This window comes from Phascolarctos cinereus, unplaced genomic scaffold (assembly GCF_003287225.1).
Source record: "Phascolarctos cinereus isolate Bilbo 61053 unplaced genomic scaffold, phaCin_HiC Scaffold_11;HRSCAF=466, whole genome shotgun sequence".
In the NCBI taxonomy this organism is placed as follows: Eukaryota; Metazoa; Chordata; class Mammalia; order Diprotodontia; family Phascolarctidae; genus Phascolarctos; species Phascolarctos cinereus.
Window position 1 is genome coordinate 306445 of NW_027555378.1, and position 26554 is coordinate 332998.

Here is a 26554-nt window from a genome sequence, read left to right on the forward strand (position 1 = left end):
TTTGTTAATTTTTAAAATTCCAAGAAAAATAAGGAGACTAAAAAACAAAAAAGGAAACATTCAAGATATCTTGAACTTCTAACTGCAAATTCTATGATCTATATGCATATGAGTATCAGTATATATAAATGTATATATGTGTATATATGCATATGTACATACATATATTATATACATAATACACGTCAATTTACAAACTATAATAGTGAGAATATACACATATGCAGATCTTCTTTCCTAACCAATAAATGTTAGAGTAAAATTCAGTATGATAAGCTATTACATGAGAATGATAGCTATTTTTAATTTTATTATTATTACTATTACTATTTATGGAAGTTTGAAATGACAAAAATACGCAGCATTTTTATACAAACAAAAATTCTATTTACTTAGGATAATCATCTGAACTTAAACTCATTGAGGTTTCATCAGAATCTGATGGTATGAATTCATTCATCCTGTCTTCATCAAAATACCCCTGAAAGGAAAAAAAAATACTTTAAAAAATTTGCTAATCATTAAAATTTATCAAAAATGTTATAAGATTTTTTTTTTGCTTATTTCTCTTACTGTAAAGTGCTTAAGGCCTTTGCGTTAGTTTCACTCTCTACCCCCCAACTACTTAAGGGACAGTATAGATTATGGGCCATGGAATCAGGAAGTGTTCATTCTACACTATACCTTCAACACTTAGGATCATTGAATAAGAGCTAAAAAGATCCTTAGACATCATTTAGTCTAAACTCAGACTTTTGAAAAATCATGCAAGTGGCACCTCCAAAATTTGAAAAGACATGGTTGCTGTGCTTTACCACAATGCCACGCTTCCATTCTGCAATGTGTAATCCTGTGCAATTAACTTAATGTCTGTGAACTTCGGTTTTCTCATCTGTAAGATGGGAGCAATCGTATCAGTAGCACTAATCTCGTAGAGCTAGTCTAAGTTTAAAATGGTGGTCATACATGTGTAGTAATGTATGTGTGCCCTGCAAACCATAAGTTGTTATATAAATATTATTACTAGTGCTTCATGCATAATTACACTGCATTAACTGCACTTTTTATACTTCCTAAAAATTAGAAGATACTATTTGCTATGTTCTAATAACCTCTGTAAAGAAGGGATTAGTATTATCTGACTTTTTTACCCAACCCCCGTAAATAATCACAAGACTAATACCATAAAATGCAATCAAGTTTTAATGCATTAGCAAGTAGACTAGCTGAACAACCTGCTCCTGTATGGGGGATTTATTATATGAATATCGGAGTTTTTAACTTACTTGGGCAACATTTATTCTTCCCCACATGTGTGTCATTACCATTGTAACCTAGATTTGAGCCTACTCTTTAACCATCACTGTGTGTAAAATATGGCCCTGGAATTGTAGAGGGTTATTTGTTTTAATTACTATTCCATACTATCTTAGCAAATGGCTTTCCTACAACTATCTTGGCTGACTGTTAATAATAAACACTATGTAGAGGCTCAACTCTAAAATGTAAGCACAAGCTGAGGAAGCAGCCCAATAAATAAAAAGTATTACAGGTAAGGAGTAAGCTGATGAAAATAAACTTTGCATAACCCCTACTTTTCAAATGATTATTCGCAAAAAAAAAAGGTTCTAAAATGTTTAGAGAAACTTGGGAGAACTAAATTGAGTGATATAAGAACAATTTATACAAAGAGGTAAATTAGACAAACAACTTTGGAAGACTTAAAAACCCTGATCAATGCAGCAGCCAGCTCTTAACTCCACAAATCTTATAATGAACTATACTAAAATGTACTGAAACTATACTGCCCTCTTTTTCAAATAGTTGCTGGACTATGGTGCAGAAATAACATTTATGTATGTAGATTTGCAGTCAAATATTACACAGTTGAAGAAGTAATGTGCTAGTAACTTGGGAATAAAGACTTTGAATACAAGGTTTTGAAAGAAAGAAGTGAGGATTTTTGTGGATGAAATCAGTACATTCTAAACATATGTATGCAGTGCAAAAGTACAGGGCTTAAAGATGTAGTGGTAAGAAAGATTTTCTTGAAGCTCAGTGTGTATAAGAATTATAATATATGAACATGGAAAATACGTTAGATTTGTTTGTAAGGAATTTAAACATCAAATAGTGTAGTATACATTTGATTCTAGGGGAAACAGAGAACTACTTGAGATTAATGGATGGGGCAGTAATTTAGTTAGACATATTGTTAGGTAAAATGCAATATTGGTGATGATGGCCTGAATTGAAATGTTAAATGTAAAAGGTATTTGGAATGCAGATATGCCAACATTTGACATCTAAGTAGTATGAAAGATAATTAAGAGCTAAAGTTGATGCCAATGTTACCTGGAAACCAAAAGTAAAAATATTGATACTTTCAATAGTGGCAGTCCAAAAGAAGTAAGACTGGCTTTAGACATGATGAATTTGAAAAATTTCCAGTTAATTAGTATGGAATGTCCAGTAGGCAACTGGTGATACTGAAAACTCAGAAGTGAGACTAATATGGGAAACAGGTAATCAAGAGTCATGGGCAACACTATAGAAGGGTCAAAAAGATTGAAGTTTAAGAAAAGACCATTAAGTTTGACAATTAAGAGATTTAGTAATTTCATAGAAATAAGTTTTGGCTGAATAGTGAAGGCCAGATTATACAGAGTTAAGAAAAGTTAGCAAGAAGGTAGGAAGGACCTGTTGTAGACAGCTCTCTCAAGAAATTTTGCTGCAAAAGGAAAGGATGTGACAATACCTGGCAGGAATAGATAGATCAGGCACATTTTTTGAGAATGGGGAAACACAGACATGTTTATATGGAATAGGAAAGAGCCAGGAGACAGGGAGAGAGTGAAGATCATTAAAAGAGTGAGGATGACATTGTTTCTAATTCTTCTTTACAACATGACTAAGTTAAAATAGGTTCAATATAAATTTATAAGCCTATATCCAACTGCACTGTGTCTTGGGAGCAGAGAGATGGGAAGAAAATTTGGAACTCAAAATGCTGAAAACTATAAATAAATAGTGAGGATAATAGAGGGAGAAACACTGGAGAAAATGAGATGGAAGGAAATCAGACTACTAAATAGATACTTAAGTATGAATATCTAATTTACCTTGTTTTCTTTGCTAATATAGTCCAGCTGTAAGCACCATGGATGAGTCCAAATTCTGCTTAATATTTGAAAGTCCTGGAAGACTTTTGCTTCTGCTTTTCCTCTTCCTCCTTCACTAGTACTTCCTTTTCCTGATAATAAAAGGCATTTAAGTTAAAGTTTAAAATGTTCAAATTTTTTCACTAGAGGAAGTCACCAATACCATTGTCTGGAGTTACCTCCATTTCAACAAGAATCTAAATATATCTTAAATGTTTAATAGATTTGGAGGGAGGTAAAACTATTGACATCAAAAAGATCTTATTACTTGTAACTCAATACTTATTAGAGAAATATATGAAATACAAGACAAGAGTTGCCTATAGAGAAAAGATGATAAAAGTTTACGAGTAGGAAAAACAGCAGATGCACAACTGTGTCTAGATCAAGGTTAGAACCTGGAAAATCTAATTGTGAGATGACTCTAGAATACTAGAACGTTTTTATTTGGAATCATTAATTCACTTTACAATTTTTTTTATGATTACATAACTTATTTAATACCATTCTTTCTAAACACTTCCCATCCTTTTACCAGCAATGGCTTTCATTACTATTTTTCACAATTACTGATTTTAAGTACAACTTCCTTTCCTCTGTTACTTTTTCTCATACTTTGATCTTTGTGAATAAAACATAAATCCACACTACTGTATCTTGGCTAGCTATCATCATCATCATCATCATCATCATCATCTTCACTAGTATTTATATAAAATCTACTATGTTCAACACATTGTGCTGAGCACTTTACAAATATCTCATTTGATCCTCAAAACAACTCTAGGAAATAAGTTATTATGCACATTTTGCAGATAAGGAAATTAAGCAAGTCGAGCTAAGTGACTTGCCCAGAGTCACAAAGAAAGTAACTGTTTAATGCTGGATTTGAACTCAGGTCTTCCTGTCTGTAGGCCCAGTGTTCCACCTAGCTTCTCTGAATTCTTATGCCCCAGTGTGATGTAATGGACATTTAGAACTAGTTAGCCTATAAACTGAATATTACCACAACACAGAACCCACCTATCCTCAGCTTTCCTATCACTTACATGCAACCTTGGTGTCAATTCTCAGTTCTTACTCATGTACTTCACATGTACAATCACCTTCTAAATCATTTTCACTTCTCTCCAATCTGTTCTATTCTTTTAAACTACATAGATACATATCTTATCTTCTATGGTCTTTCAATTAGTCTTACTATTTTACCTCTCACCATTGCAATCCAATCTTCACTGAAAAGATATCTTAGATATTATTCCTCATTTGTTAGATTATGTATTTGTCATTTGAGAGGTTTTCATAATATCAAATCTATTAATAATAAATTGTTATTTTCTTTGTTACATTTTAAGTTCCAAACTGTCTCCTTCCCTCCTTCCTACTCTGCACCAGAGAAGGACATCATTTGATAGATTTATAAAGATATGTAAAACTATACTATACATACTATTATTTGTTGCTTCTTACTCCTTCACAGGTCCTCTGTAGTTGATTTAAGTGTTTAACAGTAAAAGCCACATTGTGCGATGACTACTATTGATAGAGTTAACCCTTCTCATCAGTGCAAGGATCTAAGACATCTCCAAAGACTTCGTGATGGAAAGTGCTATCCAAATCCAAAGAAAGAACTATGGAGTTTGATTGCAGATCGAAGCATACTATTTGCTATTTTTTTTCTTTCTGTTGTGTTTTATTTCCTCTTTCTGGTGGTTCCTCCTATTGGTTCTAATTCTTCTTTATAACATCACTAGTGTGAAAATATGTTTAATAGGAATATATATGTATAGCCTATATCAGACTGAACGCCATCTCGGGGAAGGAGGTGAAGATGGAGGGGGAGAAAAATTTAAAACTCAAAAGCTTATGGAAGTGATTGTTGATAAATCAAAATAAATTTAAAAAGAGATATTTTCTTCATCTATTAATATAATCAAGCTGAGACATTCCTGATTCACAGTCCATCACTACAAGAGAAAAAATGCTGAAAGAAAAAGAGAAGAGTCTAGGACAGTAATATGGAGAGTAACAACAGTTAGGGAAATGATGAATCAACAAAGTAGTATAGTCAGAAGGATAGGGGAAATAGCTAGAAAGGTAATAAGAGAATTAGGCATAGAAGAATCATGACAAAGTTACATGAAAGGCAAAAAAAGAGAAAATAATTAGAAGAGGGAATAATTAAGTGTTAAAAATTTTTTCAGAATCAAGAAAGAAGACAAAACCATTGATGAAGCTATGTAACTGCAGGTGAGATAAATTGTCAATCAATAAACATTTATTAAGCACCTATTATTTGCTAGGTATTATGCTAAGAACTAAGAATGCAAAGAAAGGTAAAAGACAGGCTTTCCTCTCAAAAACTTGTAGTCTAAAGGCAGAAGTAACTTGCAAATAAGTTATATATTGGAAAAATTTGAAAGTAGTGACTAGTGGGAAGGCAGTAGAAATTAAGAAGGATCAGGAAAGGTCTCTTGTGGAAGGTGAGATTTTAAGAGGGATTTGAAGAAAACTAGGGTTATAGATGCAGGAAGCATGCCAAACCTGGAGAACACAGAGAGAAAATGCCAAGAGTCAGAAGAATGAATGAATGTACTGATCAAAGAACAGGCCAATGTTAATGACTGAAGAGCACAGGGAGGGGACTGACAAACTGAATGATTAGAGAGGCCAGGTTATAAAAGGCTTTAAATACCAAATTATAAGGAATTTGGGGGGGAACTCCAAGATTTATATGTGTAAAGGGAAATAATTAAGGCTACAAGGAAAAAATGCAAAATGACAATTTAAAATATACAATCACTAAAAGACGTCAAACTCTGCAATTTTAAAAATAAAATAATCATTTTAGAGACTAGATAATGGCACATATATCTCCTTTAGTCTATGAAAAAAATAGACTATAGCAATTAAGACAGAATGTTGCATACATTGTCAGTAGGTTTTGCTTAAATATCTTCTTTGTCATTTGAGAGTTTTTTATTAATTTCTAGTATTTTCATATTTTGATATAAGTATGCCTCTGGTAAAAATATGCCATGATAGCCAGGTCCAAAATTTCCTTACTCATTTATCTATATGAATACTCTACAACACATTTTAGGATTCTAGTATAGTAACATTTCCCTAAAGATTAAACATGTGAAATGTTTAATAACTCCAGATACAGTATGTATTCACAATCAGAAAACCTACCTTTCTTTACCTGAATTTCGTTAGCACTTTAATAAATCCCCCCTTTCCTACCAACTTATTTCTGAATTTTTTTTATCAGAATATCCTGTGTCTGTTTTCTAGGGAAATATATTATTATAATATAATTATAATTATTAATTAATTATTAAAAACAAATCTTGTTTTTCTGTCACTGCAAGTTTTGTAGTTGTGATAGTTGTTGAAATAAGATCTTTTTTAAAATAAAGATTTAAAATATTTTTAAAGCCCGTGTTTGTGGAATACTTCTGATCCGCCTATATAGTTGCAATATACACTATAACCATTATAGTCTACCAAGTGTTTCCTAGTTTACCTTTCACACAAAACTGTCATCAAATCCCTTACAGTGAAGCTCATCATTACTACAAAATACAGTCAGATTATAGTCACAATATGTTATTTCAGAATGATTTGTAAATACAAAAGACGTTAAATTTTTCTTACTGGGGAACTTGTTTCATTCTGTACTTCATTCTGCACTATTCTTAAAATGAAGATGGTATGAGATACAACCAAATTTTTTAAATAACAATGTTATTTGAGTAACAAATAAACCCTTATAAATTAACATGAAAGAATAATCATACAAAGTAATTAATTTTTTTTTTACCTGTTAAGTGGTCCAAAAAGTACTGGTAAAGCTTGCACTGAATAGAAGTCGTTCTTACTGCTAATACATATTCATGTTTTGGGTGGTAAAAACTTTGCTAATGCTGTGCAATCTTTCCTCTGTAAGATAACCAAATGAAAATAAATTATGTTCTCATAATAGTAATTAATTCTGGTATATTCTAAACTCCAAAATAGCCTAACTCTCAAACTTATAATCTCTTTAACATAATCAGTCGCTGGTTCTCTTAGATTTAACTTTAAAAAATGATCTTTTCTATACTAATAAAAAAACAACCTGATTCCAATGAAAATAAATTCTCTTTTCACTATCCAACAAATGGTCCCTTCTGACCTAATTTTCACCATGCACATAGTTCTTCATTTTCTATTATCTTGCATTTCATAAATTTATTACATTATCTGTACTTAAAATTTCTCATGAAGACATACCAAATTTTGACTCCCCAAATGGTTCTCTTCCTTCACTTTTCACATCAACAAAACTGAGAGATTTCAGACTGGGTGGCTTTCAGTAGTCAATGTTGTGGTACCTACAACAGTGCTAGGCTGCTTTTTTCCATAGGGATTGTTTTGCAGAGGCTGTCCAGATGGTTCTGTTTTTTAGAAAGTCATAAGATGGTCAGTTTGTCAGTCAGTCAACAAACATTTATTAAGAGTCCATCATGTGGCAGGCAATGTGCTGGGTCTACAAAAAAGAGGCAAAATAACAGTCCCTGCCCTTAAAAAGCTCACAATCTAAGAAAGAAAAAATAAGCTAACAATATTGTAAAAACAAGAAATGTACAGAATAAATAGGGAAATTATTCAAAGAGGAAAGGCAACATAATTAAGAATTGGAAAATATTTCCTATAGACGATGGGATTTTAGCTGCAGTAGAGAGTAATAAATCACTAATGTTTATACTACATGCCAAGCCTAAAGCACTAAGCACTCTACATATAGTATCTCATCTGATCCTCACAACAAGCCTATGAGCACATTTTACTCTTGAGGAAACAAAGGCAAACAGAGGTGAAGTAACTTTCTAAGAGTCCTAGGTAGTAAGAATTCAAGGTTGAATTTGATTTCAAGACCAAGGGAGCTGAGGTCCTTATCTGAGATAAAGAAACTTTAAAAATTAATTACTCTGAGAGTAACCATCCCAATCAAAAGTGCAGTAGGAGGTATAAATGTCCAAAGCTAGAGAGATGAGTAAATCAAAGAAAGCTTTCATCAGCATAAATATACATATATATGTATGTGTACGTGCATAAAAACTAGAGATGCCCCCAATAAATAAGCAAATTAGTCCATAATGACTAAAAAAATATTCAATGGATTTCCAACTATGTAGTATGAATACCCAGGTTAAATAAGGGAAGAGTCTTTTGACTAAAAGTCCTGGAGGAAAGAATGGTAACGGAATTTACAAGAAGATTGAGGGGAAAAAAAAGAAATCTAAGATTCTGATGTAAAAAACTAGTAAAATGGAAAATGGGCCAAAGAGACATAATTTAAGATTCACTCAACTCCCTAAAAACTATAACCAAAAAAAAAAGCAACATACTATAATTTGAGAAATCATGAGTAAAACTACCCTAATCTATTAGAACAAGAGAGCTATGTAAAGAGAAAAAGAATCCCCCAATCATCTCCTGGAAGTAATCTCAAACAGAAAATCTCACAAATGCCAAAATTCATAATCTCCATGGTGAAGAAAAAAATGCTTCATCCAGAAAGAACCAGTTCAAATACTACTCATGATTCCACAAGACCTGGCAGCTACTGATAGAAATTTTGTGAGAAAGCATGGAATACAATCACCTAAAGGCAAAAGATCCAGTCTTGCATGATCTACCCTGCAAAGCTGAATATGATTCTGTGGGAGAAAAATGGACTTAATTGAAGTGAGGCTTTTTCAGGTCATGAGCTAGTTTGATCTAAAAAGAGAGGAGCCCAAAAGTTTTACTATGAAAATTTAAAAATGAGGTTTCTCAGAAAAAAAAATGAATGAAGGAAATTACTAGAACCTAACTATTCTGACCTATGTCCTGAAATGTAAAATAAAAAAACAAAACAAAACTACAATCTTGATTACTTGACCATCACTTCCTGACAAATAGAGGGAGAGTAAATGGAAGTAGTGTCAGATTTTATGGTCTTGGCTCAAATCTCTGCACATGGTGATGTCAGCCATGAAATTAAAAGCGACTGCTCCTTGGAAGGAAAGACACATCTAGGAAGCAGACTAAAAAGTAGAGGCATTACCCTGATGACCTTCCATATACTGAAAACTATGGTTTTTCCAGGAGAAATGTGAGAATTGGAACTATAAAGAAAGCTGTGCTCTGCAAAATCAACACTTTCAGATTTTGGTAAGAGAAGACTTTTCAGAGTCCCTTGGACAACAAGGAAACCAAATCATTCAATACTTAAATTAACTAATTCTGGCTATTCACTGGAAAGTCAAATACTGAAGCTGGTTAGAATAGTGCCATGCAAACAACAAACATAACTTGGATAGACTTTGAGAGATAATGGATGATAGAAGGGCCATATTCTATGGGATCAGGAAAAGCCTGACTGATAAATACTAACACAATTGACAAATTAAATGCAGTGCATGAATATTTACAAAAATATAAATAAAATTTTGACTTAATTTTAAGTCTTACCTCAAATTCCATCTACTACCTGAAGCCTTTCCTGGTCTCTCCTCCTTCACTCTCCATCCCCACTACTAATACCTTCCTTTTTGAAATTATTCCCTTTTTTTACACTGTTTATAAATCTCAAATATAGTTTCCTTGTTAGAACGGCAATTTCTTGATTTGGGGATGGTGGCTATGTGTCTCCCCAGTACAATTCCTGACACATGGAAAGTGCTTAATAAATGCTTGTTAACTTGACTATCTGATGTTGCTTCTATTTTGCTTGGTGTGTCTACTCTTAGAATGTAGCAGGCTGTCCTGGATCAGGGTATTGGGTGGCTAAGTAGCCTAGTTTTTTATTCCTCCCTTCATCCATCCAGCTCCTTGATCAAAATTCAGAGAGCTACATGGTCTTCTGTGACCTTTTCCACTTCTGTTCTCGCCCCTGGATTGCTTGGGCAGGACAGATGGTGTTTGAACTCCTTGAAGTTTACAGGTTCAAGGTGATGAATAATTGAATGAATGGACATATTTGTTAAATACTTGCCATATGCAAAGCACAAGGGATACAAATAGATATTTTGCATATATGTGAAAGATATACCTTATGCTTACATTCTAATGATGGGAGAGTTAACAGAGATGTAAGACTTCAGTTCCAAGTCAGAATGAAAAGTCCCACAGTCCTTAGGGTGCAACAGGAAAACAGATGGTAATGCCTATATTTTTAATGTCTTTCTACTGATAAAAAGCATGTCAGTTTCTAACATTTAACAATCTGACAGTGCCAAAAATTTTGGTAAAAATAATATTTCTGTTCTCCAAGCAAAAGTAGGATATATCGTATAAGAGATTATTATTCATTTATCAATTAGACTATCTGGCCACCTTTCCTTGTCCTTGAATTGAGCCTGAGAACTCAACTTTCCCTCTCAGATTAAAGTTACAATTAATGGGAAAAACTAGGAAAATACTGAGACATCAGGTGTTATCTCGAACCAAGTTGTCTTGAAGGAAGTTCTAAGAGATACAGTGCCCCTGAATTGTCTTTGCACCATCAAGGAAAACCATTACCTCCCTAACAAATCTTTCTGGAGAATCTGCTAATTCAGGTCGACTCACAATGTCTACAATATGCTGAGAGGAGTTACTAGCACCAGTTTCCTTGATGTAACCAATCATGCTGTCCCACACCCATGACTATCTACCCTGTCTAACTGTCTTTCCCTACCTACCCAACTATGTTCTTTGTTCTCTTGAATTTCCCAAAACTAACTAATTACCTTGGGGTCTTTGATCACCGAGAGAAGCAACTGATTCACCTCACTGGTTACTGCTAGTCTAATTAATTAATCATGCTTGGACCTTTGCCTTTCTTACTTTATACTTCAAATGTAACAACATATCATGAAGAGGTTTCAAGCAAAATTACAGATTTTTCAAGTAAAACTCACGGAGCATAGATGAATATAATATATATTTTACATCTACATGAACACAGCCAACTAACATTTCATAGAGAATATGGGCACACTTTTTCATTACTTGAACATCTGTCATGGTGGAATCTACACACTCGCCATTTTGAATTGGATTTATGAATAGATTCCCAAATTCTGTAACAGAACCCAGCAGATTCTCTTTGACAAAATTAACCATGCAGTGATCTAAGAGAAGAAAAATAGGTTGTCATTGCAAATATATCAAATTTTATTCAACTAATTTTATATCATTAAGCAACAATGATGAACAAAGTTTTTTTTAAATAAATGAGATCTGATGAAATGTGATAATTCAATTAGCACTTGCCAAATAATTATTTAACAATCCAACTATATTTGAAGATGTTGGTAAGCACATTTTTTGGAAATAGTTCAGAATATTTAATGATAAGTAAAACTTTAGTAACATTTTTAAAACACAAGAACATAATTTAAGACAAATTTTAACAGAAATAAATGATATAATAATTGAAATAATTCAAACAAGTTAATAAATAAAAGAAAAAATTCTAAAAAGACTATAGGTAAAGAGATTAGGAACATAAATCGTATCCATGCTGAAAAAAAAAGCTCAAAATAACTCAAAAGAGAATAGTAACTTACATTCAATTAGATTATTTTGTAGAGGTGTTCCTGTTAAAATAATTCGTCTTTTTGAAAGAATCGAATTCATAGCTTTGGATACAGCTGAAACTTCATTTTTAGTATATGACCTTCATCACACACAACAAAATCCGGGCCTAACAAAAAATTTTTTACTATTATTTAACTCTCTAAAAATTTGTATTAACTAATGCTTACCTAAGATCAACTCCACAATGAGCAATGCTTAAATATTGAAAAGCTATGCTAGACGGCCACATTCGCCAAATGAGCAGAAATATCAATGGATTAAAAGTAAGAATATCTTAACTAAGGCTTATGCATTATCTGACCGAGAACATGTAATTTAGAGTTGGTTTGTTTCATTTTTTAAAGGTATCTTTTATTTTTTATACCACATTTTCTGATCTATTCAATCATCCATACTCTACAATGCAAAAAATCATGTGAAAAGCAAAAAAAAAATTGCAAAGTCATCTATCATATGAATATTCTTATCCTTAATCCCCACCTCTCTACATAGAAGAAGGACATATGCTGTCTCATCATTTGTCCACTTGAATCAGTATCTGTCATTGCATTTTGCATTTACTTATTTATAGCAATGGACAGATTATTTTATTGGTTCTATTTACTTTGCCAATTAGTTGGCATACAGTTTGTTCCATTCTCTGAATTCTTCAATTTTTTTATATTGTAAAATATAGTATATATTTATACATAAATTATTGTAAAATATTCCAATTCATTCAAAAATCACAACTGGCTGAAACAGTCTCCAAATATTAACTAATGGCTTTTTTTTTTACTGTCTTCCCACTCCCCCCGATGCAATAGGTGTTGATATTAATAATATGGAATGTATGTTTTTCCTTCTGTCTCTGACTTCCTTGGGAGCACATAACTGGGTCAAGGAGCATTAAAAATTCAGAAACCTTTTTATTGTACGCAATTCCAAATTATGTTCCTGAACTGCTGGACCAATTTACACATACACTATTAGTATAAAGGGTATATGAATTTACATAGCATCACCACCACTGACTCTTTTAACTACTTTCACAAATTTTATTATTAATTACAAATACTTTCATTGTTTGTATTGATATTTTGTGAGAACTTTTCATATCACCTGCTTAATTATCAAGTGAAGACCAATTTTATTTCATACCTATGCCAACAAATGACAGTTTTCTTTTCCTCTGAACTTCCTATTTCAGGTGAGGACAAAGTCATTCCTGCTGATTTTTCTCTGAACTATAGTAATAGTTTCTAATTGGTTTTCCAGCTTCAAATCTCTTAGTATTACAACTTATCCTCCACAAATTTGTCAAAGGACTTTCCTAAAGCACAAGTTGTGACTCTGCATCTCGAATAAAATATTTACCTCTAGAACTTATTTATCTATTTAAAAGATAAATATGTAAATTAGAATAAAATAGCAATAATATGTAAATTTGGATAAAAGCTCCTTAAAGCAGAAACTATATATACGTTAATATATATGCAGCTTTATATTCCGAGCACCTCTCCCTATACCTGGCATATAATAGAAATAAACAGAAACAATGAAAATAAAAAGTGTCTTAAGCCTATGCGGTATAGTGGATAGAGTGCTGAACTTGGATGAAGGAAGAACTGGCTTTAAATCCTGCCTCAGTTCCATGGCCCTGGGTAAGTCACTTGATTTCTCTCAGACTCAATTTTCTCAATTATAAAATGGAGATAATAATTACACCTACCTCAAAAGTTTGCTGAGAAAGCTAAATGAGAAAAAAAGCACTTTGCAAAATTAATTTTTATTATTAAGTGCTATAGTCCATATCTCTAACACGAGTGCTGACACAGATGACTTCCGATGTTCCATCCAATTCAAAATTTATAATTTTCCTTTTCTATACCTTTCCTTTCCTCTCCAGAATACTTTGGATGTTCAACAAATTTTAGCAAAAATATAAAATCAAAATATGACTTTACGTTTCAGTATTAAATACATTATTTTACCTGGATCAACAAGAGTTTTATTAAATACTTTTAAAAAATTTTTTACTCTTCACATTCCGTCCTTGTACAAGATTTTGGTACATTTCATAGCCGATGACCATAACACCACCACTGTCTTGCCATTTTTGTAGTAAAAGACTTTGGTCTTGAGGGCTTTTCATGGTTGCTAATTCAGATACCTTGATAAAAAGCATATCAAATACCAACAGATATTTTTAATCTTAAAGAATACTAATACCAAATGTTTCAATAAAATATTACTCGATTTCCTTCAATTAAAAATCCTAAATTATGTGTTAAAATATATTTAAAATACATGTTAACTACTGTTTTAAAAAATCTAAAAAGGAAAAAAAATTATGGCACCTTAAGTTTTTTGTCATCTTCTAGTCCCTCTTGCTATTTCTCAAGTTCATTTATCCAGTTGAGAGCAGTATTAAGGGGGCAAACCACTAAAGCTGTAGTAAAGTTCGGTTTGTCGCATAAGAGAACTGTATGAAGAAAAGTGACCACCTGAAAACAAATCAAGCATTCTTAGTTACAGGATGAAATATACATAACTGAAATCAATAATTTTTAAACTACTTTTGAAATTGTTGTAATATCATTGAAAGTTCATTCTTTAATCTGCTTGACTTTTTGCAAAGCTTGTTTAAAAAGGTAAGGTGAAATCGATTCATTTTCACATATTATTTTCTTACTCTGACAAACGAGTGGCCAGAATATACACAGGTGATTCACAAACCATTTCCATCAGTGATTTCTAATTCATAAAACAGAATCAATTTTCTTTTTGCTATTATTTGGTCCTGAACATGTACATTGAGTTGGAGAATTCTCACAATGAAGATCAGACTATCAAGTTTAGAAAGTCTCTGTTACTTGAGGATTTGCTTAGAAAAGGCATTACTTAAAAAGAATTTGCTAGGACTCCTTCTTCACCTATTTCCCAAATAGTTTATATAGTATTGGAATTAGTTATTCTTAAAAAATTTGATAGAATTCCCTTGTAAATTTCTTTTTTTGAAATGAGGCTAAGTATTTTATTTCCTTTTCCATTAATCTTGGCAATGTACGTGTATTTTTTATATATGCATATGCATACACATACATACATACATATGTGTGTGCACACATGTGTGTATATATGTGTATATATATGCATACACATACATACATACATATGTGTGTGCGTGTGTGTGTATATATGTGTATATATATACATATATGTACATATATATGTGTATATATATACATATATATGTGTGTGTGTGTGTGTGTATATATATATATATATATATATAGGCTAGGCAATGGGGTTAGGTGACTTGTCCAGGGTCACACAGCTAGCAAGTGTTATGTGTTTGACACCACATTTGAATTCATGTCTTGCAGACTACAGGGCCGGTGCTCTATCTACTGCGCCACCTAGCTGTGTCAGCAATTTATATTTTTGTAACTATTTATCCATTTCACGAAGATTGTCAAACTTATTGGCGCACAGTTGGGCAAAAATAGCTCCTGGTTATTGTTTTAATTTCCTCTTCAATGGTTCTGAATTCACCCTTTTCATTTTTGATACTGGTAATTTATTTGCTTTTCTTCTTTTTCTCTTTTTAAATCAAATTAACTAAAGATTTATCTATTTTATTGGTTTTTTCATAAAATCAGCTCCTAGTTTTATTTATTAGTTCAAGAGTTTTCTTAGTTTCAGTTTTGTTAATCTCTCCGTTGGTTTTCAAAATTTCTAATTTTGTATTTAATTGGAGATTTTTAATTTGTTGTTTTTCTACGTTTTTTTCAGTTGCATGACCAACTTATTGATCTCTTCTTTCTCCATTTTATTCACGTAAGTATTGAGACATATAAAATTTCCTCTATGAACCACTTTCATTGCATCTCAAAAATTTTGGTATGTTGTCTCATTATTGTCATTTTCTTGGATGAAGCTATTGATTGTTTCTATGATTTGTTGTTTGACCCACTCATTCTTTAGGATAGATTACTTAGTTTCCAAATAATTTTCTGTCTGTTTTTCCATGGCCCTTCATGACTTTTAATTTTATTGCATCATGATCTAAAAAAGATGTATTTAATATTTTTGCTTTCCTGCATTGGATTGTGACGTTTTTATGCCTTTAGTACATGGTCAATTTTTGTGTAGGCGCCATGTATCGCCAAAAAAAAAGTATATTCCTTTGTATCCCTATTCAATTTTCTACGGAGGTCAACCACATCTAACTTTTCTAAAATTCTATTCATTTCTTTAATTTCTTTCTTGTTTATTTTATGGTTAAATTTATGTAGTTCTGAGAGAAGGAGATTGAGTTCCCCCACTAGTATAAATTTTCTGTCTATTTCTTCCTGTAATTCATTTGATTTCTCCTCTAAGAAGATGGCACTATGAGAAAAGTTGGTAAATTTCTGATATTTTCTGAGCCAATCCAATGCAGAATAATAAAAGGGAGCCTTTGGCTGTTATGTTTCCCACCCACGGGGAGAGTGGCATCAGGTATCATGTTATGATCTCATAGGGACTGAGCTTATGGGAACCAAATGGAAGGGCTTTGGGCCAGGGGATACCTAGCTCCTCAAAGAGTTTAGCAAGGGAGGTATTAAATAACTCGTTAATCTTTTTTTAAAAAAAATTATTATGAATTTTTTAGTCCTCGAGATATACAAATGCAATGAATGTAGTGGAATACTATTGTGCTATAAGAAATGATGAACAGGCTGACTTCAGAAAAACCTGGAAAGACTTCTGTGGTCTGATGCTGAGTGAAATGAGCAGAACCAAGAGAACAGCCACTTTGTGCGATGACTAATATTGATAAACTTAACCCTTCCTAGCAATACAAGGATCTATGACATCTCCAGAGCCCTTATGTTGGAAAATGCTATGCACATCCAAAGAAAGAACTATGGAAATTGCCATTTTTTCCTCTTCCGTTGAGTTTTGTTTCCTCTTTCTGATGGTTCCTCCTATTGTTTTAATTTTTTACTTATACCACTAATGTGAAAATATGTTTAATAGGAATGCAAATGTATAGCCTATATCAGATTGTATGCTGTCTTGGGGAGGGTGGTGGGGAGGAAGGGGGAGAATAATTTTAAACTCAAAAGCATATAGAAGTGATTACTGATAAATCAAAATAAATTAGTAAAATTAAAAAAAAAACAGAAATAGAAATACAAACAAAAACAACACAAGGATTATGTATCAAACCACAAACCTCCGTTCTATATACACTTTGTTTCTTTAAAGTGCATATTAAACAGATATCATATTGAACTGATGCTGAGTAAAATGAGTACAACCAGGAGAACATCATACACAGTAACAGTAACATTATGCGATGACTAACTTTGACAGCAATACAAGCATCTAAGACAACTCCAAAAGAGTTACAATGGAAAATGCTATCCACATCCAGAGAAAGAACTATGGAGTCTGAATGCAGATGGAAGCAGACTATTTGCTCTCCTTTTCTTTTGTTGTTTTGTTTCTTCTTTCTCCTGGTTTCTCCCCTTAGTTCTAAGTCTTCTTCACATCATGACTAATGTGAAAATAGGCTTAATATGAATGTATAAGTAAAGCCTATATCAGTTTGCAAGCCTAAATCTGATTGCACATCATCTTGGTGGAGGAGGAGAGGGAGAGAGAGAATTTAAAACTCAAAATCTTGTGGAAGTGAATGTTGAAAACTAAAAATTAATAAATTACTCAGGAATTTTTAAAAAAGAAGAGGTATTACTTAGCAATAACCTGGTTACTCAGGCAAAAAAGGAAGTGATTCAACTAAGACATCTGATTGTAGCATCAATGAATTCTTCACAAATATTTCACTATTTTTTAAAGAAAAAAAAACCTCAGGGGCAGCTAGGTGGCACAGTGGATACAGCACCAGCCCAGGAGTCAGGAGGACCTGAGTTCAAATATGACCTCAGACGCTTGACACTTACTCGATGCGTGACCTTGGGCAAGTCACTTAATCCCACTGCCTATCCAAAAAAAGAAAGAAGGAAAAAAGAAAAAATAGCGTCGCCTGCCTCAAGAAGGATTTAGCTTATTGATTCTACCATAATAGGTAGGAAACTTCTGTATTACATAGCAGTCTTTGATCTTTTTGATTTCCTACCCCTGACCCATGTTTTGTAACTTCCCCCTCCATCTTTAGTTATGTTCATGTGACAATAGTTTTCCAAATATCTGCTGATAGGGACTGCTGCCAATAATAATCAACATCACATAGATGTAACAAAAACCTATTTGCTATGCTCTAGCCACTTTCTGTATATAAAAATCAATGAATCCAATTTCAACAACCTTATATAGACTTTAGTTTACAAACACAGGATGGATTAAAGGGAGTTTTAGAGAAAGCAAAAAAGGAAGGTAAGTATTTAAACATCAAAAAATAGATGGCAGAAGGGGAAACTTATCTCTGATAACAGGTAAAACAGTATATTAGTTATGCAAACTGCTCATAAATGACTATAAGAAAGTAATGCCATGGGGCATTTAGGTGGCACAGTGGATAGAGCACCAGCCTTGGAATCAGGAGGCCCTGAGTTCAAATCCAGACTCAGACACTTTATACTTACACGCTGTGTAACCCTGGGCAAGTCACTTAACCACAATTGCCTCACCAAAAAATAAAATAATGCCAGAATGACCAAATATGCATTAAAGTCAACAGTTCCCTAATTTCCCCATCTTAGTCAATTAACAAGCATTTATTAAGGCTTACTATGTACTAAGTGCCAGAAATATAAACAGAAAGACAGTCCTTGGCCTACAGGAGTATGCATTCTAATTAGAGAAGAAAACAAATAAAGAGGAACCGAAAGGGAAGAAAGTGTGAAGGGCTGCCTGGAAAAGAATGCTGATGTTCCAAAACACAAGGCAGCTAATACCTCTTCTTTTTTAAATATTCTTTATTTTCAGTTTATGTGGGATTGCTGTTGTGAATCTGTAATAACAAGAAAGAAATTACCAGGCTCAGAATGCATTCTTGCCCACTGTATGGGTCTTGGAAAGACACTACAGGTAAGACACCACGAAAATTCAGGATGAGTCATATATTATTATCTTATTATCTTGAAATTTAATATAGTACATATTAAACTTCCTAAAACATTTTGTACTTCTGCTGATTCAGAATTATGGCTATTCCTTTCTTAATGACCAATACTTTCAGCAGACGATTATTCTGATTCTTTACTTGCCCATCTTCATTGATAATGAGCCAAATAGCATCCTGGCTCCCGTAATTATTACCCTATTCAATTCTCATGACCACTGTCTCCAATCTATTTAAAAGAATGTAGATTTTAGATTTTACTCCTCTTGAACCTTATTTTCATTTTGTATATATTTAAAGATTATCATGTGGACATGTCTCTTCCTGTATCCCCTTGGAATGTAAAGCTTTTTAAAGGTAGGAACTTTTGGGAGGCTTGAGAATACAAAGAAAAGAAAAGACAGTTCTTGCCCTACAGAGCTCATAGTCTAATGGAAGAAACAAATGAATTAGATAAAAACATGTATTTGGTAAATTTGGGGTAATCTATAGAGGGGATGGTACTAGCTTTAAGAGACTTCAAGGAAGCCAGGAAAGCCAGGGACAGAGATGAAAAGAGAGCATTCACAGTATGGGGAACAACTAGAAAAAATTCCTGGAGAAGAGAAATGAACTGTGTTGTGGGAGAAAGAGCAAGGAAGAGAAGACTGAAAGATATAGAGGGACCAGGTTCTCAAGCTTTCGAATGCCGATCAGAAAATTTTATATTTCATCATCCATAAGATAGGAAACCACTGAAATTTATTGCCGAGAGAAATGACATGGGTAGACTTGAAGTTTAGGAAAAACACTTTGATAACTGAGTAGTACTTAATAAATATTGATAATGATTATGATAACTTATATAAAATAAATGGAAGGTGATTTTGTCTGAAAGGCACTACAAGCTGAGAAAATCAATGGAGTATATTTCAGGTGCTAGGAACAAACTACAAAGAGACAGGGATGAGATGAAATGTTCATTGAAGAATAAAAGACTGGTTATTGTAGCTAAGTCACAGAGTATGATAAAGTGAATCATCTCTGTTAAGATAGAAAGGATCGGGATTATGAAGAACTTTAAAGACAAAGGAATAACGTAAACATCTGGGTTTATTTATTCATATACTCAGAGGGCTATTATTTAGTAAATATCACTTGGGGAGTCAGTGTGGAGAATGTATTGGAGTGAAGATAGATTTGAAGGAAGAGGGCAATTATGAGACAGTTACAAATTAGAGATGACAAAGCTGCAAAGATTTCTACCCCCCAGCCCTGAAACCACCAGTTTTCTGTTTTCCTTCTAATGTTAACTACAGTAGTTTTGTTCAGAAACTGTTTAAATTTTATGTAATCAAAATTATCCATTGTACTGCCTGTGAATCTCTATATCTCATTTGGTATCAGGTAAATTTCCTCAGTCTTCATTAATTTGCTTGTGATGTTACTGTTTGCTGTTTAGTCTTTTTTTCCCCCCAATTATTCCAACTCTTCATGACCCATTCGGGAATTTTTGGTTTCCCATTTCCTTTTCCAGCTGTGAAGTGACTTACACAGCTAAGTGTAAGTGTCTGAGGCCAGGTTTGAACTCAGGAAGACGAGTCCTGACCCAGTGTTCTGTGTACTGTACAGATTCACAACAGCAATCCCACATAAACCGAACACCTATGTAAAACAAATTAATAAAAGAACCTTAAACTTTATGTAATTTTTTGAGTGAAAATTTCTAATTTTTAACAACAACTATGGAATAGGACAGGAACTATGTTCCTATTCTCCAAGTCTCCAGGCCTTTGCACACGTTGAATATATAACACATTTTTGGTGAGTTTAAGTTTAAAAGAATTATTAAATTCATATTTGCTAAAGATAATTTTTATCATTTGTTTCATATGTATGTTTCTTTAAAGAAATTTAATTGACTGTATTTAATAGCTCCAATAATTTTAAAATAAAATGCTTCAAATGCAAAACAAAACATATTACACACATCCCACAAAAAATTTCCCTTTTACCAAAGCATGCAAAGTAGAAATTAAGTGTCAAAACAACTGAAAAAGAATTATGCAAACAAGCAATTTAAAACTGTATTAAATATATCAATATATGCCTACCATCTATTTGATTAGGTTTCAATTTGGTAACCAGGTTTTTATGAATCTGAACCAAGGGTTCTTTGTCTTCTTCATCTTCACCGAAAACAAGTTTGGTTGTTATTGGACACTCAGTAGGTGAAGCATAACTATCTACCACCTGCAAGAAAAAGGGAGAATAACAGTTGACTGTCAGGAAAATACAAACAGGAACAATTAATGCATTAAATTCTTTTTATCTTTAACAAGTATGGATTTAAGAATTTTCACTTCAATTAAACTCATCAAATATTACATTTTTAACATAGGGGAAACTCAGAGAATACGATCACAGTTTCTGTCCTCAAGTATCATATTCTACTAAAGGTAATTAATTGCTTCTGTTTTAAACATTCTGGGTAACTCCAGTTCTAAAGAAAAAAAATCCCAGAGAAAAAAGTTAATTGCGGAAATCACAGATTCAGAGTAGTAAACAACTATTGAGGTCATCAAAGTCACAGTCAGAACTAATGATAAACAAGAAAGAAGTTAATGGCTTGAACAGAGTTTAGACTTTGGGAGAATACTCAATGGATTTGAATAGAACGGAGTATCATTATTTCTCAGCAGTGCATGTCATATTCACAAAAATTAATCATGTGTTAGGGCAATAAATACCTCAAATGCAGAAAAAATAAAGGTTTCTTTTTGACAATAATGAAACAAAAATACTATTTATCAAAAGGGTTGGAAACAAAGATTAAAATTTAATTTAAAAATTAAACTAATTTAACTCTAAAGAATGGATGTCAGGTACCTAGGTGGTGTTGTAGTGCCCAGAGCTCCAGGCCTGAAGTCAGGATGTTCTGAGTTCAAATCCCATCTCAGACACTTAACAGCTCTGTGACCTTGGGCCAAGTCACTCAATCTTGTTTGCCTCAGTTACCTCATCTATAAAAGGAGCTAAAGAAGGAAATGGCAAATCATTCCAGTATCTCTGCCAAGAAATCCTAACTGGGGTTGTGAAGAGTGCACAGCTGGAAAATGAGTGAACAACAACAAAGAATGGATAATTGAAGAACAAATTACAGAAGTAGCCAATAATTGAATTAAAGATGATAACAACACTGAGACAACATACCAAAATTTGTGGGATGACGCCAAAACAGTAATTAAAGGAAAATAGGGTCATTCAGATAGTAAGTCCCTGTGGCTGAATTTGAACCCAGTTCTTCCTGACTCCAGACTCAGTGCTCTGTGCACCACCTAGATGTCTCTCAACTTAACCAAAAAGTGGACTCACTGAAAAACAAAGTTTAAAATTTGGAAGGTGGTTTAGAGAGAGAAGCTTAGTAAGGTTAAGGTTATTTACTAACAAAAATAAATGACCTAGATAACAATGCAAGGGCAAACAATTTGAGAATTCAAAAAAAAAAGACATACTAATATCTTTTATAAACAGGAGGCAAAATAAAAAAGAAAGAACTCGTCAATCACACCCTAAAAGAAATAACAAAATGAAAATATTTGGGACCATGCTGGCCAAAACTCAGAGCTTTCAAGTCAAAGAAAAAATGCTACAATTAGCCATAAAGAAAAAATACTAAAGGCCCAAAGATAGCAACTACTTACAGAAAAGAAAATACATATTTTTTTTTGGTGAGACAACGGGGTTAAGTGACTTGTCCAGGGTCACACAGCTAGTAAGTGTCAAGTGTTTGGTCTGAGGCCGGATTTTAACTCATGTCCTCCTGACTCCAGGGCTGGTGCTCTATGTACTGTGCCACCCAGCTGCCCCAAGAAAAAATTTTAATATAATATTTCAAAAAGCAAAATATAAAGGATTTAAATGAGTATAAGTCTATAGAGTAAAAAGTGAACCTTTTAACATAGAAGAACATTCTAGCACTCCATATGAAAAGTCCAGGAGAGAATCTCTGAAATCAAAACTCAGGAAAGAAGAAAACATTTGAACAATGGAAAGGAGCTTGATTAAGTACTTCAAAAAAGTTAAACAGATAAGAGTTCTTGTAGAAGGAATTCAGCAAGTTTAAAGACTCCAAGAAATGGGCTAAAATTTTTGACAAAAACCATTAGGGAAACTAGAGAATAGTCTCTCAGAAACTAAGTTTGGACCACACTTCACTCCATATGCCAAGACAGATTCCAAATGGATGCATGTTAAATGGTCACATCATAAAGAAAAATTAGAGGTGCTAGAAAAATTACCTTTTGATAAATATATGGCCATAGATTCATGATCAAATCAAGGAAAGAGATAAATACAAGTAACAAAATGTGCAATAAAAAAGTGATCCCAATTGCCCAATCAAAACTAATGCAGTTAAAATTAGAAGAGAAAAGGAAAAGGAGGTGAGAGGTGGAATTTTGTAGTAAGTTTCTGTTGAAGGGCTAATTTCAAAAATGAACAAGGAACTGATTCATAGATTTGAATAGTCAATTCTCAAGGAAGAAATCCAAAGAATATGAATAGTCCTATGACAAAAATGCTGTTTTCCACTTCACAATAAAGCAAATTGGTTTTTTTTGGCTCTGTTTTTCTAAATAGATATTCTTCACTCCCAAAATGAAATAATATGTACATAAAATACAGTTTGAAAATTTTAAAGTATTATATAATGTAAGATATTATTATCATTAAGATGTATTCTCAGGGGAGGAAGAAGGGTTTGTCTATAAACTTTTATGTTATCTTTTTCACCACAAGTCCCGCAATTATTACCTAAACATCAACAAATTATTATGCATAAGCTCAAAATGATTAGGTATGACTAGGCATATGAAAAGTCATAACATAAGAAAATCAGAACCATACAATAAGGGAAGAAGTCAACTAAGGAAAAAAATACTTGTATCATTATTTCTGATCAGTTTCTAATAGATCAAATGTATAGGGAATTAATTAATACAGATATACAAAATTGATAATCATTCTTCAGTGGTTAAATGGTGAAAGTATACTGAGAGATATAACGAAAATGTTTGTTCCCATAAATTTGGAGCAGACAGCTAGAGAAGTAACTAAGTACAACAGGATACAGTAGGTCTCATGTTTTGCTAATAGAAGTTAATAAGTAGGACAAGGTTAAGCTTAATAGACTTATAAATATTAGCTTCTCTACCTCCAGGAGGAGCTAACACACCATTTTCTGAACATGGATGTATGAAGAAGGAGGAATGACATGTCAAGGAGTAAATGTGTAATAGGCGTACCTGAAAGTTGGGCACTCTGGAGTCCTCAGCCAATGAGGAAACAAAGGAGGGACTTTGCAGCCAGGATTAGAGATACATAATGAACTCCTGTTTTGGTACACTCGTCATTGCAATTGCATTATAAATTGGGCTTTTAACTCATCCCTCCTGACTCTGAATAAGTTATTTCTCACATATACTAACCAAATAATGCTGATAAGAGTTGCATGCTATTGACAACTACTGAAGAAAAAAAACCGAATCTCTCATTTTTCTTAGTAATCAGATCCATTAGAAATATTAAGATAATATAAAACAATTATTGCTAATTGGAAAACAAATTTCAATAGAGATCCTCTTTTATTAGAAGTCTGATATTACATACTGTTGAGAAAAGTTCTATAACTTAAGTCATGTTGTAGGATTTTACATTAAGTTAAAATTTAGCAACAAAGTATTAAATAGCTAATAGCTTTAAGATGGGCAAAACACTTTACAAATTTCTCATCTGGTCATCACAACAATCCTTGTAAGGTAGGTGCAATTCAGTTTAACAAACATCTATTAAGCACCTACTAAGTACTAGAGAAGACAGGATGGAATAAGATCACTTGAACAAGTAGAGGGATTGACCTTGGTAAGGAGTAAGGCCACTTCATCTTCTCATCCAGGGTAAAGGAAAGAAAGTGCAGAAAGCACCTGAGTGATAGGAGACAGTTTGTTTTGTTTGTTTCTTTGTTTGTTTAATATTGTTTCATTTTTGAGACCTGGGGTCTCCTTTTCTCCACTTGATGGAAATGTGGCATCCATTCTTACCAATGCAAGCCCAGTAGTTATCAGCACAGAACTTTTTACTGGTTGTTTCTTAACTCAGAACTCTCATTTCAAGCAATTCACTAGCTTCAGCTTCCCTGATAGTATGGGTTACAGTTTTATTAACCTGCCTTTTTCTTCCTTCCTCATTAAGACCTGAGTTGAAATTAATCCTCAGAGATTTACTATTTGTGTAACTCTGGACAAGTCCCTTAACTCTCTACCTCAGTTTTCTCATCTAAAAACTAGTATCTAATTTTCAAGGTTATTTGTGAGGGTCAAATGAAATAATACATGTATATATGTTTATATGCATGTAAACATACAAATGTTTACAAATATTATTGCACTATGTAAATGTTAGATAAATGTTACCTTTTATCTGTCACTGTTTTTGTTACAAGAAATGACTCTGAGAGGAGGAAAAGGACATATATAGAAATGATGATGAAGGAAAAATATCAATAAAAATAATTTTAAAAAACAAAACAACTCATTGTAAAGAGTAGATTTACACATAAACAGGGAAGTAAAAATGAAAGGCAAATTTTCTTAAGATCTAAGTGTGTTGGCAGAATATCCAAATATGTAACTTGTACAGGTGTTTTGAAGGTTAAAGATTAATGAATCAACATACTACTAATAATACTAACAACAAAAGCCAACCTTTATAAAGAATTACTATTGCCAAAGATAACAAAATCCATTTTGTACCATGTACTTGGAATCCCTAGGTGGTTATGTTCAGCAAATAATCCGTGATATCCAACTATGGCTTATAGGAGAGGTTAAAAAAAATGTTTTCAATGAATTATTACCCACTTGAATAAAATTAGTGGCCACAGAAGTTCTATGTAAATCCGAAGCAGTCAACATCCATTTACACAATATTATGAATGCTTCCAGGTAAACTTTAAAGTCATTAGGTTAGTCTACGCAGCCTAGAAAAATTCATGGTTTTTTTTGTTTGTTTTGTTTTTTAGGCAATTGGGGTTAAGCGACTTGCCCAGGGTCACACAGCTAGTAAGTGTCAAGTGTTTACTCTGAGGCCAGATTTGAACTCAGGTCCTCCTGACTTCAGGGCTGGTGCTCTATCCACTGCATCACCTAGCTGCCCCCAGAATTTATGATTAACAGGAATTCAAGAAGAATCATCTCTAACATTTAGTAATTATTACCTCTCTTAATTTTTCTCCTTCTTGCTCTCTTTCAGCAAGGCATTTTCTCCTTCTCGCTTCTTCTTTAAGTGCTTTCTGTGTTTCTCTTCGTAATTTATAATCTTCAAATATATTTCTAATTTTCTTTCTACCTTTTCCTGTGACTTTGACTCATCATCTTCAGAACTGCTCTATAATAATTTGAAGTAATCATGAAATATAGGTAAAAAACACCCAGAATCCAATACAAAATAACAAAAATGAAATCATTATTCAAGGCATATAGATTAAGGGTAAGACTTCAGGAGAATACTTTAAATGCACTAAAGTACATGGTAAGAAACAACTATATTTTTTTGAGCATCTGCTATGTTTTTAAAATATCAAAGATAAATTACAACAAATGTAGTAATTAATGGACATCTGATGATCATTTAGAGGCAGCTAGTTAATGCAGTAGATAAAGCACTAGGCCTGGAGTCAGGA

The 26554-nt window shown here is 32.9% G+C and overlaps 1 pseudogene; it reads right to left on the reverse strand.

The window, feature by feature from the left end:
• The window catches only part of LOC110203829 (transcriptional regulator ATRX-like), a 236255-nt pseudogene that overhangs the window by 208386 nt on the left and 1315 nt on the right, over nucleotides 1-26554 (reverse strand).